The sequence below is a fragment of the Phyllostomus discolor genome, chromosome 7 (assembly GCF_004126475.2).
Source record: "Phyllostomus discolor isolate MPI-MPIP mPhyDis1 chromosome 7, mPhyDis1.pri.v3, whole genome shotgun sequence".
In the NCBI taxonomy this organism is placed as follows: domain Eukaryota; kingdom Metazoa; phylum Chordata; class Mammalia; order Chiroptera; family Phyllostomidae; genus Phyllostomus; species Phyllostomus discolor.
The window spans coordinates 35930711-35949278 of NC_040909.2; the positions used below are offsets into that span (position 1 = coordinate 35930711).

General features: G+C 40.2%; 1 protein-coding gene across 2 annotated transcripts in view; it reads left to right on the forward strand.

Moving 5' to 3' along the window:
* Positions 1-18568, forward strand: part of CLSTN2 (calsyntenin 2) — a 576448-nt gene that overhangs the window by 201543 nt on the left and 356337 nt on the right. The window lies entirely within an intron of this gene.

An 18568-nucleotide genomic window follows, 5' to 3' on the forward strand; every position in this document is an offset into this window, starting at 1 on the left:
GAAAGAGCCAGAGCTGGAAAAATGCAGATAACAGTCCACATAAATAAGAAGTGAAATTGGCCTGCCAGTGCTTTCTTTCTGAAGCATTGAGAAGCAGGTGAGCATTTTGCAGTGAATATACTGTAAACCAGATAATTGCCATTCGTCATTCTGAACATTGGGATCTAAGGCATGAAATGGAATTTACAATAAAAATGTATCACACATTTGCTACCCTCTAGAACAAAGTTGGTAGCATAAACCACAAAGATTTTATTTATTAGTTTACCAGTAGAGAAACAAAGAGACACTGTTTCTATCTGAGGTTAAAAGGAATTTACACTTGTCACATCAAATATTCTCACTCATTTTGAATATAACATTTTAAAAGATTCTTCAGTGGGTGTGATGGTTAGCTTTATGTGTCCATTTGGTTAGGTTACAGTACTTAGTTATTCAATGAAACACTAATCTGGTGTTACTGTGAAGGTATTCTGGAGATGTGGTTAACACCTACAATCAATTGATTTTACATAAAAGAGATTACCCTCAGTAATGTGTGTAGGCCTTCTCCCATCAGTTGAAAGGCTTTACGAGCAAAAACTGAGTTTTCTTAGAAAAGAAGAAATTCTGCCTTGAGACTGCAGCAACAACTTCTATCTGAGCTTTTTGCCTGAAGTCCTGCCCCACAGATTTTAGATTTCAGCCACCCATAATTGTGTGAGTCAATTTCTTTATGTATGTCACTCATCTATATGGTCTGTCCAAACAGCCATGTAATATGAAAAAAAGAGACATTTATTGAAGAAAATGTAAATTACAAGAAACATAGTACATAGGACAATGATGCCTCAGTCCCCTTCCAAGCAGGCACCTTGGGGCCTCACACACAGTTCTCCCAATTGCCATTAGCTGCCCTGTTGTATTTTCCAGAATCTCATTGACAGTCTGAAGTCTCTTCCCTTACAAAGGTGATTTTAGTTTGGGGAAAAGCCAGAAGTCACAGAGTGCCAAATCTGGGCTGTAGTGGAGCTGAGTCTCCTGGTTGATTTGATGTTTCACCAAAAAACTCTGTACAAGACATGATGCATGAGTGGGTGTATTGTCATAATGAAGCTGCCAATCACCAGTTGCCCATAGCCACCGATGTTTTTGTTGTATTGCATCTCTTAACCGACAAAGAACATTGAAGTAGTAGTCCTTGTTAATTTTTTGGCGTGGAGGGTGTATTCCTAATGAATACCTTCCCAATCAAAAAACATATTTAACATGGTCTTGATTTTGCTGTGACTTTGCCATGCCTTCTCTGAGCATGGAGAAACCAAGAGACTTCCACTGGGATGACTGGGCCTTTGTTTTTGGATCATACCCATAGACACATGATTCATCTCCAGTTATGACCCTCTTGAGCAAACCTGGTTCATTGCTAGTGGTTTGAATCGAGTCATTAGTAACTGCCACACAATGTTCTTTCTGCTCTGGTACCAGAAGCCTTGGAATGAATTTTGCCATGACATATTTCATGTCAAGATCCTGCATGAAAATCTCAGACACAGTAGTTTTGAGATCCCCAGATCAGCTTCTAGTTCTTGCACTGTCAGTCACTGATCTTTGTTGATTGCAACCCATACACATTCAACTTTCTCAGTTGTCCTGCTTGTCAAAGGCCTTCCAGAACATGGACCACTTTCAATAGATTCTCAACCATCTTTGAAGCATTTGTGCCACACCTTTATTTATGCTGCACTCATTGCATCAACCCTGAAAGCCTTCTGAATCATCTGAATAGTTTCCATGGAGGAATCTTCAAGCTTCATGCAAAATTTGGTGCAGATTCGTTGCTCTACTCGCTCAGTCATTTTGAATGTGATGGTCACCCAGTACACATGCTCACTCAACAGCTGTCTACTGCCCCCACCGACTAGTACAGTGAAGTCATCATTGTTCACGCATGCACATTCCAGTCTACTCTCCTTGTCTATCAGGTTACATTGATGTTGTACAAACTGTCCTTGTTATATTAACAATGGTTGGGCTTTTTCTGGACAGACTTCGTGTGTGTGTGTGTGTGTGTGTGTATACACATATGTCAATGTTTGTGTTTATCTCTACCTCTATTGTTTTCTGTGTCCTATTGATTCTGTTTGTCTGGAAAAACCCATTTCCCAGTTGGTTCCATTCTTGGCTATTTTGTCTCCTTGTGCTCCTTCAGAGCAGTTGGTCCAAGTCTTGACCCATAGGAGATGGAAACAAATATGTGCTCTTGCACTGCCCTCTGCTCAGGTGGAAGAATAACCAAATAGGGTGGGAATCTCAGTTCTTTCATTAGGGCCATGACCTTATATGATTTCCTTAAGTTCCCTGAGCCTCCACAACTTCATCCATGAAAGGAAGCCCTTGTTGCCCTCTCATGGGGGTAGTTGTGAGGGTTTAATGAGATCCTAAGTCTAAAGTCTGGCACATAGTAGGCCCTCAGGCATGGCTGTATCTGATTCATTATGTAGTGGTGGTAGTTGAACAATGGCAATTACAAAAAGAGTTTTAGACAATTACATTTAGTAGCATAAATTCTAAAGTAAGTTAAGGGCTGGTTTTAGGGGTTAAGGATGTTTAAAATGCAGTGAGGTATGAGATATGGAAGTAATAATAATCTTAGGGAATTACAGATATAACAATTTAGTGCACACTTCAGTCCAATAATGTTGTTCAGTAGGAAAGACATTTTGGGTGGAAATATGAGCTGGCTCTTTGCAGCTGAATGAGAACATTAAAAATATCACGGTCTTTTTTTCCCCTTTCATATTCTAAATGATATTTTCCTGAGTAACTCCTAACCTTCACAGACTTAATATAATCTTCCCAGTCTCTGAGAATTAAGCCTAGGGCTCTGTTAGGTATTTAGCCTCTCAGCAGATTTATTGGGTAACTTGGGCATTGTCTACCTGTGGCACACTGGGTCCCTGTGGGTGCTGACCCTAGTCTGTGTGTGTTGAGGTTCAGAATCAGAGAGCCTTTGCTGGGGACACATAGGGTACTAGCTACCACTGAGTCAGTTCTGACTCAGGGTCTCATTCTGTCTTCTTCCCAACAGTCCTGTGGGATTGGTGTTACCTCCCTTTTATAAAAGAGTGAATAGAGGACTGGGAAAATGGGAAGACTCAACTAGGATACCCTGTCTACGCTGCTGGTTACATAGTGACAGAACTATGACATTAAGCACAGTATCCCTTGCACTCAACTTCAGAGTCTCTCATAGGGCAAGCTTTAGGTGATTGGCTTTATCCAGATGGCTTATGTAGAGACAACTGAAAATCTCACTTTTCTAAGATCACACAATTCATTAATGCTCACTTTTTCCTAGTTATGTTTCTGGCCCATATGCCAGTACCCAATAATAATGGCACATGGTTCATCCCCAGGCTGGAAAAATTTAGCTAATGACTTCGAGAAAACCCATACTTCAGACAAGTGAGTATTTATGAATGGAAAATGCTATATGGAAAGAAAGAAGAATAGGAATGGTGGATAAATGGACAGAAGGAAAGGGGAGAGGAAGGGAAGAAAAGCAATGTTTCATCCTCACTAAAAATACCTACCAGGCAGTTGAGGATTAATGACTTAGTCATATTTTCCTCAAATGCTTTTCAACCCAATTAAAACAGTAAAATGTAACTCTCATTTTCTGTGAATCTTTGCATATGAGTCACACACATGGGATTTGTATTTAAAACCTTTTAATTGGTACCTCTAGTAAGAGATATACATTGCCTCTAATTAAGTGATGGCAAATGTCACCCCATGACTTGGGAAGCACACCCCTTTTCTATTTGGGTAACATGGGAATACCTGCTCATTGAAATCAAAGTGCTGCTAATTGCTTCAGATGTTACTGGTGCCAGTAAGGCAAAGGTGCACACAGCCCATTTATCAATATATTAGGTTTCTGCGTTAGGACCTGTGGACGTCAGCCTGATTAGGATGCTGCCTTTCTCTCAAGAGGGCACGCAGTTCCATTGGAAAGAGGGACAGGGAAGTAGCTAAGGGCAATGCAGCAGATCTGTAACATGAGACCAGCAGTATAGGGTGATATTGGGGAGCAGAGGAGGACAAGTGGAGGAAGCAGGGCTGCAGATGAATCTGGAAGGAATTAGGAGAGAAGAGGGGTAGATGGCACAATGGGGGCAACGGCATGGATAACTGAGGGAGCTGAGGTCTTTGGGCGGCTTCAGCTAATCTCTTGCTAGAGGGCAGGAAGAGCTGCTGATGGATCCTAGGCAGGGAAGTGTAGCATTAGCTTTGCCTTTAGACAGGTTTACCTCTCACTGGAGACAGGGATCCAATCCCACCCTCACTATGAAGCTGGGAATAAAATTACTTTTAAAAATGCCATTGTAATTATTGTAGTTAGGAATCACTTTGTAGCAAGAACAGACACCCACTCAAACTAGTACACATTTTTTAAAATGGTGGTTGTGGGAAGAACTCTTGAAAGGCTTCCCTTGGCAACCTTAGACACCCTGTGGTAGGCAGACAAGTCTGTGAAGGGTGAAGAGGGCCTGGATTGGAGAACAGGAGTGGGAGCCAGACTCCCTAACTCCTGCTGCTGCTTGAGGTGCTTCTCTGCTTTCTGCATGTTGGCTCTCAATTTCTCTGTCTCCTGGCAGATAAGCTTCCTCTGATTTAAATGGCTTCTCAGTTTCCTCTAAACCCTGAGTGATGATTGCATGTACACCAGCCCCAACTCCTTATGAACTTTTATCTCAAGTGCCTATCACCAAGCAAATTATAGTTTCTGGGACTCTTAAGTGAAAGTGTAAATATGTAATCAATTAGCCCAGGCTATTCCACCCATCTCTTTCTTCATGGGTTAGATATCCACTCTTTTCTAGGAAGCTCTACCAGGGATCAGGTTAGAAGGGCAAGTTGGGCATGGCAGGCAAAAGACCAGCCCTAGCACTAGAATGACCTATTTACTAATGTGTGGTTGATCTCACTAGAGCATTTTGAAGTCAGTATGGTATGTATTTTACAGACAGTTCACCTTACCCAGGGAGAAATATTTGAGTTCTGAGGATCAAGGAGCTAGCAATGGCCAGATGGTTAACTTTAGGATGAAAGAAATATTCAAAGGGTAAATCATCAACCACTTAGTCCTGATTCTTGGATCGAGTGTTAATGCACTTTTTCAGAGGTGGAAGCAAAGAGCATAGAACCAAAGAGTGCTCCCAAGAATGCATCTATGCTTTAGTTAAAGGCACGTTGGGTGGGAGACCTAATTTCTTTGTAAATGGAGCAGAAATATCACACTGGTGTTTCCTCTGTGTGAGCACAAAGACACAGGCATTTTTCAGATACTGAAACATCATGGGAAAAAAAGGCAAGACAGAGTCAAGAAGCAGTTTTAGGGGCACGATATGACAGCTCAGCCTCAAGAAGAGTTGTGCAGCAAAGAGGGACATTGTTTTGTGAAGAATTGATAAAAAGTCAGTTTTTCTGAAGTTACATCCAAATAGAGCAAAGAGTGAGCTGACTGGCCTCAGCCTATTAGAACAAAAAAAGCAAAACATTTGTCAGGGGAGGGAACTGGTTAAATAAGAAAGAACATCCAAGTGATAGAATCAACACTTACTACTTCTCTCTGGAAAGGAGATGGTGCTCTAGCGTTCTGTGAAGCCAGGGTTTGGATGTGGCTCTGGATGATTCTGTACATGCCAGTGAACCCTGGATGATGAAGATGCTATCTATCAGTACAACCTCTTAGCCGGCCTTACCCTTCAAACTTTGTTCTCCAGCCAAACTTGTTCATATTTTTCCACATGGTGCACCAGGTGCTTTTACTATTGGGCCTTTTCCTATACACACTCCTCTGCCAGGAATCCTCTACATTCTTTATTTCTGCTAACTCCTATTGCTCATGGCTTAGAATCTACTGTTTCTTTTTTTTTAATATATTTTATTGATTATGCTATTACAGTTGTCCCATTTCCCCCCTTCTCTCCCCTCCACCCTGTACCCCCCTTCCACCCACATTTCCCCCCTTTAGTTCATGTCCATGTGTCATACTTATGAGTTCTTTAGCTTCTACATTTCCCGTACTATTCTTGCCCTCCCCCTATCTATTTTCAACCTACATTCTATGCTACTTATTCTCTATACCTTTTCCCCCTCTCTCCTCCTCCCACCCCCCTGCTGCTAACCCTCCATGTGCCCTCCATTTCTGTGGTTCTGTTCCTGTTCTAATTGTTTACTTAGTTTCTTTTGGTTTTGCTTTAGGTGTGGTTGTTAATATTTGTGAGTTTGCTGTCCTTTTACTATACATGTCTTTTCTTTATCTTCTTTTCTTAGATAAGTCCCTTTAGCATTTCACAAAATAAGGGCTTGGTGATGATGAACTCCTTGAACTTGACCTTATCTGAGAAGCACTTTATCTGCCCTTCCATTCTAAATGAGAGCTTTGCTGGATAGAGCAATCTGGGATGTAGGTCCTTGTCTTTCATGACTTGGAATATTTCTTTCCAGCCCCTTCTTGCCTGTAAGGTCTCTTTGGAGAAATCAGCTGACAGTCTGATGGGAACTCCTTTGTAGGTTACTGTCCCTTTATCTCTTGCTGCTTCTAGGATTCTCTCCTTCGTTTTTACCTTGGCTAATGTAATTATGATGTGCCTTGGTGTGTTTCTTCTTGGGTCCAACTTCTTTGGGGCTCTCTGAGCTTCTTGGATTTCTTGGAAGACTGTTCCCTTTGCCAGATTGGGGAAGTTCTCCTTTATTATTTGTTCAGATACGTGCTCAATTTGTTGCTTTTCCCCTTCCGATTCTGGTACCCCTATAATTCGGATATTGGAATGTTTAAAGGTGTCTTGGATGCTCTTAATCTTTTCCTCAATTTTTTGAATTCTTATTTCATCATGCTTTCCTGCTTGGTTGATTCTATCTTCCTTCAGGTCCACTGTATTGTTGTGAGACTCAGATTCCTTCCTTTCACTATTGACTCTCCTCCGAATATATTCCTGCATCTCTTTTATGGTAACCTGCATCCTTTCATCTAAATTGCGCCCAAAATCAACCAATTCTGTGAGCTTTCTGATCACTAGTGTTTTGAACTGCGCATCTGATAGATTGGCTAATTCTTGGTCGCTCAAAAGGATGAGTCCTGGGGGACTGATCTGCTCTGTTGAAGACATATTTTTCCCCTGTCTCTCCTTTTTTTTTTTTTTTTCGGTCTGGTTGCTCTTGTTACGGTGGGGGGCGGAGCCTTAGGTGTTCACTGGGGCTGGGCACCCCAGTCGCTAGATTGTGACGTTATATGTGGGGGCGGGGCGGGAGCGGGGACGGGAGAAAACAATGGCGATAGTTCCGTTCTCCTGGACTCAGACCCTTCTCTGGGCTCCCAGGCTGTGAGTTCTGCCCTGGCTCACAATCACTACCCCTCTGGGTCTGCCAGCTGCAGCTTGCGTACTCAGGGATCACCGCTGCGTTCTTGCGCCCCAGATGGCTGTCGCGCCGATTTCGCGCCAAACTTTCCCCGACCTCTGAGCGCCGCCAGCCAGAGCCAGCCCCGCGCCTGCCCGGCTCATCTTCTCCTACCAGTCTTGATGAACGCGTCTACTTCAACTTCTTGACCGCCCGACTTGCATTCAGATAAATCCTCTGCCGGATCTGGGCGTTATTCTATCTGTAAATTATTGTTGTAAATTATTGTTGTTCTAATCTTGGTTGTGCGAGGAGGTATGGTTCGTCCACCTATTCCTCCATCTTGCCGGAAGTCACTCAGAATCTACTGTTTCAAGGAAGTAATTCTGGATTACCATGGCTGGGTTAGTGTTTCTCTCATTTTCCATAGTCTTCTGCTTTTCCTCTGCTTACCTACCTCTTACAATATGGCTATCATGGATTTCTGTCTAGTCTGAGAGTCCCTTGAGTATAAGGACTTTGTTCTTGCCCCATATTGATTGAGGTATAATTTACACATAATAAAATTTTGAAATGTCAGATTGATAAATTTTGACAAAGGCAATCAAGTATAACGATCGCCACAATCAAGATACAGAACAGTTCAATTATCTTAGAAAGTTCTCTCATGCCCCTTTGCAAGGAAACCTCACCCCACCCCAGACCCTAGCAACTACTGATCTGTTATTTGTCCTTATCCTTTGACATTTATTCAGAATGTCATATGAATCCCATCAAACAGCATATAGTCTTTTGTATCTGACTTCTTTCACTTCATTTCACCAGCAAAATGCTTTCAATATTCATCCAATTTGTTGTATGGATCAGTAGTTGATTTCTTTTTATTGCTGAATAGATGTCCATTATAGAGATATACTGAAATTTGTTTATCTGTTCACTAGTTGATGGCTATTTTAGTTGCCAGCTTAGCACTATTTTGAATAAAGATTCTACAAACATTTATATAGGAGTCTTTTTGTGTAATTTGTTTTCAGTTCTCTTGGATGGATTCTAGGAATAGAATTGTTGAATCATTTTATAAGAAATTGCCAAATTATTTTCCAAAGTGATTGCTAAAATATTTTCTTTGTTGTTGTTAAATTGTATTTATTTAAAGAATACGTATATATAAATTTTATTGATTATGCTATTACAGTTGTCCTGATTTTTCTCCCATCTCCACCCTCCACCCAGCACCCCAGACTCCCTCAGGCAACTCCCCACCATTGTTTATGTCCATGAGTCATGCATATAAATTCTTTGGCTACTCCATTTTCTATACTATACTTTAAATCTTCATGGCTATTCTGTAACTACCAATTTGTACATCTTAATATCCTCATCTCTTCACCTATTGCCCCACACCCTCAAAATGCTATCTGTATCCATGATTCTGTCTCTGTTTTTCTTGTTTGCTTAGTTTGTCTTTTAGATTAAATTGTTGATAGATATATATATTTTTTGCTATTTTTATTGTTCATAGTTTTGATCTTCTTCTTTTTCTTAAATAAGTCCTTTTAACATTTCATATAATAATGGTTTGGTGATGATGAACTCCTTTAGTTTTTTCTTGTCTGGGAAGCTCTTTATCTGCCCTTCAATTCTAAATGAAAGCTTTGCTGGGAAGAGCAATGTTGGCTGTAGGTCCCTGCTTTTCATGACTTTGAATATTTCTTGTCAATCCCTTCTTTCCTGCAAAGTTTCTTTTGAGTAATCAGCTGACAGTGTTATGGGAACTCTCCAGTAGGTAACTAACTGCATTTCTCTTGCTGCTTTTAAGATTCTCTCTTTATCTTTAACCTTTGGCATTTTAATTATGATATGTCTTGGAGTGGGCCTCTTTGCATTCATCTTGTTTGGGACTCTCTGTGCTTCCTGGACTTGCATGTCTGTTTCCTTCACCAAATTATAACAGTTCTTCTTTCATTATTTTTTTCAAATATATTTTCAATTTCTTGCTCTTTCTCTTTTCCTTCTGGCACCTCTATGATGAGAATGGTGGACCACTTGAAGTTGTCCCAGAGGCTGCTCATACTGTCCTCATTTTTTTTGGATTCTTTTTTCTTCTTGTTGTTCAGATTGGATGTTTTTTTGCTTCCTTATGTTCCAAATCATATTTTATTCTTGATTTCATATTTCATCCACTCTGCTGTTGTTTCCCTGTTAATTGTTCTTTATTTCAATTAGTATATCTTTCATTTCTGACTAGATCTTTTTTATGCTTTTGAGGTCGTCACTAATTTCCCTAAGCATCCTTATAACCAGTGTTTTGAACTCTGCATCTGGTAGATTACTTATTTCCATTTTGTTTAGCTCTTTTTCTGGAGTTTTGATCTGTTCTTTCATTTTGGCTGTGTTTCTTTATCTTCTCATTTTGGCAGCCTCCCTGTGTTTGTTTCTGTGTATTAGTTAGAGCTGCTTTGACTCTGTGTCTTGATAGTGTGGCCTAATGTAGTAGGTGTCCTGTAAGATCCAGTGGCACAGCCTCCCCTATCATCCAAGCTGGGTACTCAAAGTGCACCCTTTACATGGGCGGAGTACACTCTCCTCTTGTAGTTGAGCCTTGATTGCTGTTGACAGATCAATGAGAGGGATTTACCCAGGCTAGTCAACTGCAAGGATTGGCTATGACCACTTACCACCAACCTCTGCTCTCTGTGGAGGATCAGCTGTGCAAGGGGCAGGGTGGTGGTACCCCAACATGGTCTCTAGCTGTCTCATGGGTGTGTTTGCCCTGGGTTTTCCCAAGTGGTGCAGGCCAAGGTCAGCCCCCACCTGTGTTTTCCCTGGGCCACCTTGTCTGAGCCATAAAGCAATCTGAGAGGGCTGCTACTTGTGTTGGGTTTAGAGATTCCCAAGTGAAGCCAAGCTGTGAATCTAGGCTGGCTGCTGCTAGTGGTGGGCCAGGGGCTCACTGAGATCAGCTGTTGCTTGTTTGAGAGGATATGGGAAGTTGTGAAGCATGAGCTAAGAATAGCCACTGATATGGAAAAACAACTTGGATAGGCCCATAAGTTGGGTGAGTCAGAGTTTCTGGGGATCTCCAAGGTAGGTCATACAGTGCTAGCCAGATTGTTGGAGTCTCAGATGCAGCACCATCTTGCCGGCTCTGTCAAGGGAAGGATTAGAAAAGGGCTTCTGCTTGCCTTGATGCCAGACACTTCAGTTTCTCTCTGTATATCACTGGTGCCTTTCAAGCTACTACCCTGGTGCAGTAGCTCAGAGGGAGTGAGTCTGAGGAGGTGAGTCTGTGTATGGGTTCTTTAAGAGGAACTGCTTGGGGCTTTAGCAGTTTCTTCCACCAACTCATCCCCCACTGGTTTTTGCAGCCAGCAGTTGTGAGGACTTACCTTCCTGGGGCTGGAACCCTGGGCTGGGGAATCTGGTGTGATGGGATTCCTCACTCCTGAGATATCCCTCCTGAGTTTTTATCTACCACGAGTGGGTGAGGCACCAGCCCTTTCTGCATCTGTGCCCCTCCTACCAGTCTGGATGGATGTGGTTTCTTAAATTTTGTAGTTGTCCGATTTCCATTGAACTTGATTTCTGACAGTTCTGAGTGATGGTTGTCCTATATTTTAGTTGTAATTTTGATGTGGTTGTGCAAAGAGGTGAGCCATGTATGCCGCCAACTTGACTAGAAGTCTAAAATATTTTCCAAAGTGTTTTATTTTACATTCTTTCCAGCAATACATGAGTTTCAGTTGCTTCACATCTTCATCAGAACTTGGTATTGTTTTATTTTAACCATGCAATGGAGGTGTGGTGTTATCCCATTGTGGATTTACTTGTTATTGAAAACTATTAATGTTGAGCTTCTGTTCATGTTCTTACTTGCTGTTCATATATTTACATTGGTGAGAGATCTGTTCAAATTTTTGCCTTTTAAAACATATTATTTGTCATTTTATTGAGTTTTAAGAGTTCTTTATATGTATGGATACAAATCCTTTATGAGATATATTTTGCAAATATTTTCTCCCAGTCTGTGGTTTAAAAAAAAATATCTTAAGTGTGTTTGGTGGATAGGGCAGGGAGAGTAATGGTGGGGGGATGGGGACAACTGTGATTGCACAACAATAAAAAAAAAGGAAAATCCAAAAGCAAGAGACAAAAAAATTAAAAGTTTATAATTTTTATGTTTGCTGTATCAATTTTATCTTTTAAGGTCCATGCTTATTTTGTCCCTTCAAATAAATCTTTGCCTAACCTCAGGACATTAAGATTTTTTCCTGTACTTTCTATTAAAGGTTTTATAATTTTATCTCCTACATTTAGGACCAAAATCCATTTAGAGATAATTTCTGTGTATGGTTGTGCAGTAGGATTGAAAAATTATTTTGGATATGGATTTCTAATTTTTCCAACAACATTTAAAGAAAAGACCAGCCTTGCCCTCTATTGAATTATGTTGGAACATGTGTCAGAAATTAATTGGTCATGGTCATATGTATGTGTATTTATTTCTGCACTCTATATCTTCTTTTCATTACATGCTATCTTCATGTCAATACCATACTCTCTTAATTAGGGTAGTATTGCAATAAGTCTGAAAATCAGGTAGTGTGAGTCCTCCAATTTTGCTCTTGATTTTCAAAATTGTTTTGGCAATAACAGGTCTTTTTCATTTTCATAAAACATTTAAAATTAGTTTATCCATTAACAAAATCCTGCTATTATTTTGACTTGCATTGACTCTATAGCTCAGGGGAACATTTATATTTTAACTATAGTGAGTCTTATCATATCATGAATGCTCCATTAAGACTGCTCAGATCTTCTCTAAATTCTCTCCACAGTGTCTTACAGAGTTTCCAGTGTACAGATCTTGCATGAATTTTGTGAAAGTTATTCCTGTTTCATGTTTTTTATGCTATCCTATTAGTATTTTTGAATTTAAATTTCCAGCTGTTCACTGCTAATGCATAGAAATACAATTCATTTTTATATTTTACCTTTGTATACTGTGACCTTCCTAGACTCACTTATTAGTTCTAATAGCATTTCAGTAGATTCCATAGAATTCGCTTCATTGATGATCATGTCCTCTGTGAATAAAAACAATTTCAATTTTCAATCTGATTTTTTTCTTACTTTGTTGTACACATTGGAACTTTCAGTACAATGTGAATAGTACCATATAAGATAAGAGTGGACACGCTTGTATCCTTCCTGCCCCTGGGAGGCAATCATTCATTCACTAACCATTAAGCATGATATTTGCTACAGGTTTTCATAAAAGTGCTGTATCAGACATCTGGTCAAGATGGAGGTGTAGGTAGACATGCTTCACTTCCTAGGCAACCACAAGAAGAATTACAACTAACCTCAAAACAAAAAAACATGCAGAGCTGCCAGAAAAGCAAACTGTATGGAAGTCCAACAACCAAAGATTTAAAGAAGCCACATTCATCCACATGGGTAGGAGGGGTGGAGATGGGTAGAGAGACAGTGGAGCAGGCAGTCCCACATTCAGGTGAGGTGTATAAAAATCAGGAGGGATACCTTGGGAGTGAGCAACCCCAGCCCCAGGCCAGACTTCACAGCACAGAGTTCCTGCACCAAGAAGATAAAGCCCCATTACTTCTGGCTGTAAAAGCCAGTGAGGGTTGGGGAGGCAGAAGAAGCTGCCAGTTTCTCAGGAGAGTCCATTTAAAGGGACCACAAGGACTTAATGCAAACCCATCCACTCTGGGAGACACCACCAGTGCAACAGCTAGAAGGGGCCAGTTACATACCAGAAGAGGGTGAAGTGACTGGAAATGGGGTAAGTTCTGGGCAAACCTACAGAAGCCAGGCAGTGGCATTGTGCCCTCTCTATCCCTTCCCCCACACAGAACCACAGATCGGTGAAGCAGGTTGCCCCGACCTCGCAAATTCCTAAGGTTCTGCCCTATACAACTTAACAGGTGTGCTAAGACAGGGAATCAAAGCAGCTCTGCCTAATACACAGAAACAAACAGGAAGGCTGCCAAATTGAGGAGACAAAGAAATGTGACCTAAATGAAAGAATGGAACAAAACCTCAGAAAAAAGAACTAAATGAAACAGAGATAGTCAACATATCAGATGCAGAGTTCGAAACACTGGTGATCAGGATGGTGAGAGAATGTATTGAGTATGGCAAAAACAAGGGAAGAAATGAAGGTTACACTAAGTGAAATAAAGAAAAATCCACTGGAAACCAACAATGAAGAGAAGAAGTTGGGATTAAAATTGTTAATTTGGAACATAAGGAAGAAATATTCAACTAGAACAAAATGAAGAAATAAGAATTAAAAAAAGAGATTATAAGAAGATTCTGGGACATCTTTAAAAGTGCCAACATCCATATCATAGAGATGCCAGATGAAGAGGAAAAGCAGGAAATTGAAAACTTGTTCAAAAAAATAATGAAAGAAAACTTCCATGCCCTGGCTGGTGTAGCTCAGTGGATTGAGTGTGGCTGTGAACCAAAGCTTTGCAGGTTCGATTCCCAGTCAGGGCACATGCCTAGGTTGCAGGCCAGGTCCCCAGTAGGGCCATGTGAGAGGCAACCACACATTGATTCTCTCTCTCTCTTTCTCCCTCCCTTGCCCTCTCTAAAAATAAATAAATAAAATCTTTTTAAAAAGAGAAAACTTCCCTAATTTGGTGAAGGAAATAGACATAAAAATCCAGGAAGCACAGAGGGTCCCAAAGAAGTTGGACCCAAAGAGGACCACACCAAGACACATCATAATTAAAATGCCAAAGGTTAAAGATAGAGAATCTTAAAAGCAGCAAGAGAAAAGCAGAGAGTTACCTACAAAGGAGTTTCTGTAAGACTGTCAGCCGATTTCTCAAAAGAAACTTTTTAGTCAAGGAGGGACCAACAAGAAGTATTCAAAGTGATGAAAAGCAGGACCCTACAACCAAGATCACTCTATCCAGCAAAGCTATCATTTAGAATGGAAGGGCAGATAAAGTGCTTCCCAGGCAAGGTATAGCTAAAGGAGTTCATTATCATCAAGCCCTTATTATATTAAATGTTAAAAGGACTTATTTAAGAAAAAGAATTTCAAAACTATGAATATTAAAATGACAACAAACTCACAACTATTAACACTGAATCTAAAAAACTAAAACAAACCAAGCAAACAACTAGGACAGGAACAGAATCACAGATATGGAGATCATGTGGAGGGTTATCAGCTGGGAGGGGGAAAGAGAAGAATGGGGCGAAATTTGCAGGGATTAAGAAGCATAATTGGTAGGTACAAAATAGATAGAGGTATGTTAAGAATAGTATAGGAAACGGAGAAGCCAAAGAACTTATATGCAGGACCCATGAACATGAACTAAGTGGTTGGGGGATTGCTGGAGGGAAGAGCCTTACTGAGCATAGAGGGGCAAAGGGGGGAAACTGGGACAACTGTCATAGCATGATCAATAAAATATATTTTAAAAGTTCTTTATGAAATTAAGAAAGTTTCCTTCAATTCCTTATTTGCCCATAATTTTAATTATGAGTGGATGTTAAATTTTTTGAAATGATTTTTCAGGGACTTTACCCCATTTTACTCCAGATACTTAAATAGTCTGTTGTATATTTGAGACACTCCATAAATATTTGTTGAATGAATAAAGCTGTGGTAAATACCCCTGAGAGTGGAAGGCCACACACCAGTCACTTGGAAGCTTGAGATGAGCTAGGGGGACATGAGAGAATTAGAATGCCTATTGCTATCAAGGTACTACATTTGCCTAAATGCTTATATGCAATTTTTATAACATTCCTATCAAGTACTTATCTCCATTTTAAAAATGAGGAATGAGTAGTAGATGAAATGAATAAAAAGGTATGATATGGTTGTGATGTGATGAAGAAGTTCTATGTTTCATAACTCAATAAAGAGATAATCATGAAATTCAGAAAACAAAATAATATACAAAAGAAGCTGGTTTCAAATATAATGCAAGTTAAAATGGAGTGTGACTTGGCCATTTGATGAAGTAAAAGAATCAAGAGTACAATTGGTCTGGATTCAAGGAATTTTGTCCTTGAAACAACTGTTGGACTACTAAGAAGGACAAATAATGCTTGCACAGTGCTTGGCTCAGCCATGTATAATATGCTCATAGCCAAAATAATGTAAATTTTACACTATTGGTTTAGCAATCTGAGGATTTGATTTATAGAGAAAGCAAAAAAAAAAAGATTTAATTTTGGCTACACATCAAAATGCAAATGTTTTTAGAATGTGACAAAACAAAAGTCAAGATAGGCCTGAAGGAAGTTATAAAGTGGGAAAGGAATGAGAAATTCTAGGGATATTAACATTCTTATTCTCCAAAATGGGAATATTTAAACCCCTCAGCCTCAATTCCTACCTACAAAATGAGATTCGAACTTTTACCTAAAAAAGTTGTGAGGATGAAGGAGTGTATGTAAAATGTCTAATGTGTATGTGATAAGTACCCAAATAACTGTAGTAATGATGGAGAGGAGAAAGGGAGGCAGTCCTATTGATAGGAGGGAATAAACCCATTCCCACTCAAAGGGAGAACCTCAACTTTAAGGTCTATAAATTGCCTCTCCTGCAGACACTGTCCCTGCTCTTTGAGCAGGGTGGTAAGTCTGAGTAATGAAACGTCAGGGGTTTTGTCTCCAGCCCGCCCAGATGATCTGACGACACTGTGAGTGGTGTTGTATTTCCCACTTTACAGCTGTGAGAGTTAAGTCTTTGTGGTCACCTGATTTGCACAGGATCAGCCCTGAAGTGGCTAAGCATGGCTGAAACCCAACAACTGCGACTCCTAATTCCATTGTCCTCCACTGAGCCAAGTGGTGCAATGAATCTGAAACACTGTGTGGGCTCCTGGCATATTCTCTGCACACATTTCTAACGAATAGCCTGTAGATTTAATGAAAAGGAAAAAAGGATTAATCATTTCTCCCAACAGCTGCATATTATTTACATTGCATTTGTGTTGATGGCTAATAAAAGAGCAGAGGGACAGCTCAGGGTGGCTGTAATTATTCCAGTGTCCATAATGAGGTACCGGATTAAATACCAACATGTGAGCATGGATGAGTGTGCTGCCCCTTTTAGACCTGCAGTAGTCAGAGCTGCTGTCTGCCCTGGAAATGATTCAGTCAGCAGAAATGGGCCTCAGCGGCCAAGACCTGAGAATAGCAAGACATATGTCCCTGCCCCACTAAACTGCCTCTTAGTTCATGATTGCTGTGGGATAGGTGGCCTGGGCTGAGGCTACCACCAATCCTGAAACTTTCCTCATCCTTTGAAGTATGATTGGTTGGGGAGGACCCAGGAGCCACCATGATGAGGCTGTTCTCAAATCTATAAGCTCTTGCTTTGCCATGGTTACTGAAAAACATGTAATATAACATGTATGTATTATAATGGATGTTATATATTAGAATGTGTATTACATATATATTATAATACGGTGTGTGTGTGTCTGTGGTTGCTTTTTGGATATGGAATATGAAGGAGTTTTGGCTTTCTCAATTTGTTACCAGTCCTGTGGCCATCTTGGAAAGACACCTGTGGAAGTAGTTTCTTCATTGTTTCCCATTAATCACATCAACCTCTCAGGTTATCATGGGGAGCATTATATATGTGATGACACTTTTAAACTGTGAAGCAGGGTGTGAGGACTGGCACCAGGACACCTTTGATTATCCTAGGGCTCTCTCTAACCTGTTATTTTGTTTCTAAAGCACCTATTCTGCACCTAGATTTCTCTGAGAGCACATGGGGAATAAAATAAAGGCACTCACAGTTGAGTAAACAGATTAATATTTTAGAAAGATCACTCTTAATGCCAGTATTGAGATTGGATTAGAGTGGGACAAGACTTCTTGCTAGAAGACCAGTCACTGCTGCTATCCAGATAGGAAACAGCTGGGCCAGACTTAATCAAGGTGATGGAATTGGCAGAAATGACATATTCATCAGTTAAGATTCTCTCACAGGAATATTACATCAATAATGGCATGTCATATTTTATGTTTCTACTCTTCATTAGTACCTGTTAACTATAAGTATTTTGTACTCATTTTCTATGGTTGCCTTAACAAAGTACCACAAATGGGATGAATTAGAACCACAGAAATTTATTGTCTCACAGTTCTAGAGGCCAGAAGTGTTAAGTCAAGTTGTCAGCAGGACCATGCTTGCTCTGAATGCCTCTCTACTGGCTCCTGGTAGTTCTCTGGCTCGTGACACCACAACTCTAATCTTCCCGTGATGTTCTCTCTATGTGTATGTCTGTCTCTGGGTCAAAATTTCCACTTTTTATAAGGACACCAGTCAATTTAGATTAAAACCCACCTTAACATCCTCATTTTAATTTGTTTACCTCTGTAAAGACCCTGTCTCCAACTAAGGTCGTATTTCAAGGTACTGGAGGTTAAGATTCCAACCTGTGTTTTGGGGATATAAATCAACCAGTAATGTATATTCAGTATGTGTTTTAAGTGTATTAATTGTTCATTAGATCATATATCATTCAACTAATCAAATTATTGAAGAGAAATTAAATTGCTAGGTAATTTAGACCATTTAGATAACAATCTTGAAGTCACCAGAAAATAATCGAATGTTTGTCTTATCTTTACTCTTTGCAGATATATTGGTACTCAGACATACATGTATGTGTATAAAATGCAGTCACAGCTCCTAATTGTGGATTAGATTAGGTTGAGGTCAGAAATTCTAGCACATGGCTGTAATCTGCGAGTCTGTTGATTGATAACAGATTTTAATTCTGAAACATCTATTAATGGATAGTAGTTTTGGGGAGTAAAAGCTTTTAAACAATTTTTAACAGTATCTATATGGGGCATCAAGAAATAGAGATAATGAGTTTTTGGTAAAGTAAAAGGTCCACAATCTCAAAACCAAACCTGTGTTTTCAATCTCAGTGCTCATCTCACTTTCTGCGTACATGGAGTGAATTATTGAACCTCCCTCTGCATTTCTCTGAAGTGTCCTTGGGTATAAAACTGAGGCTAACAGCCCTGGCTGGCATAGCTCAGTGGATTGAGCGCGGGCTGTGAACCAGTGTTGCAGGTTCGATTCCCAGCCAGGGCACATGCCTGGGTTGCAGGCCACAGCCCCCAGCAACCACACATTGATGTTTCTCTCTCTTTC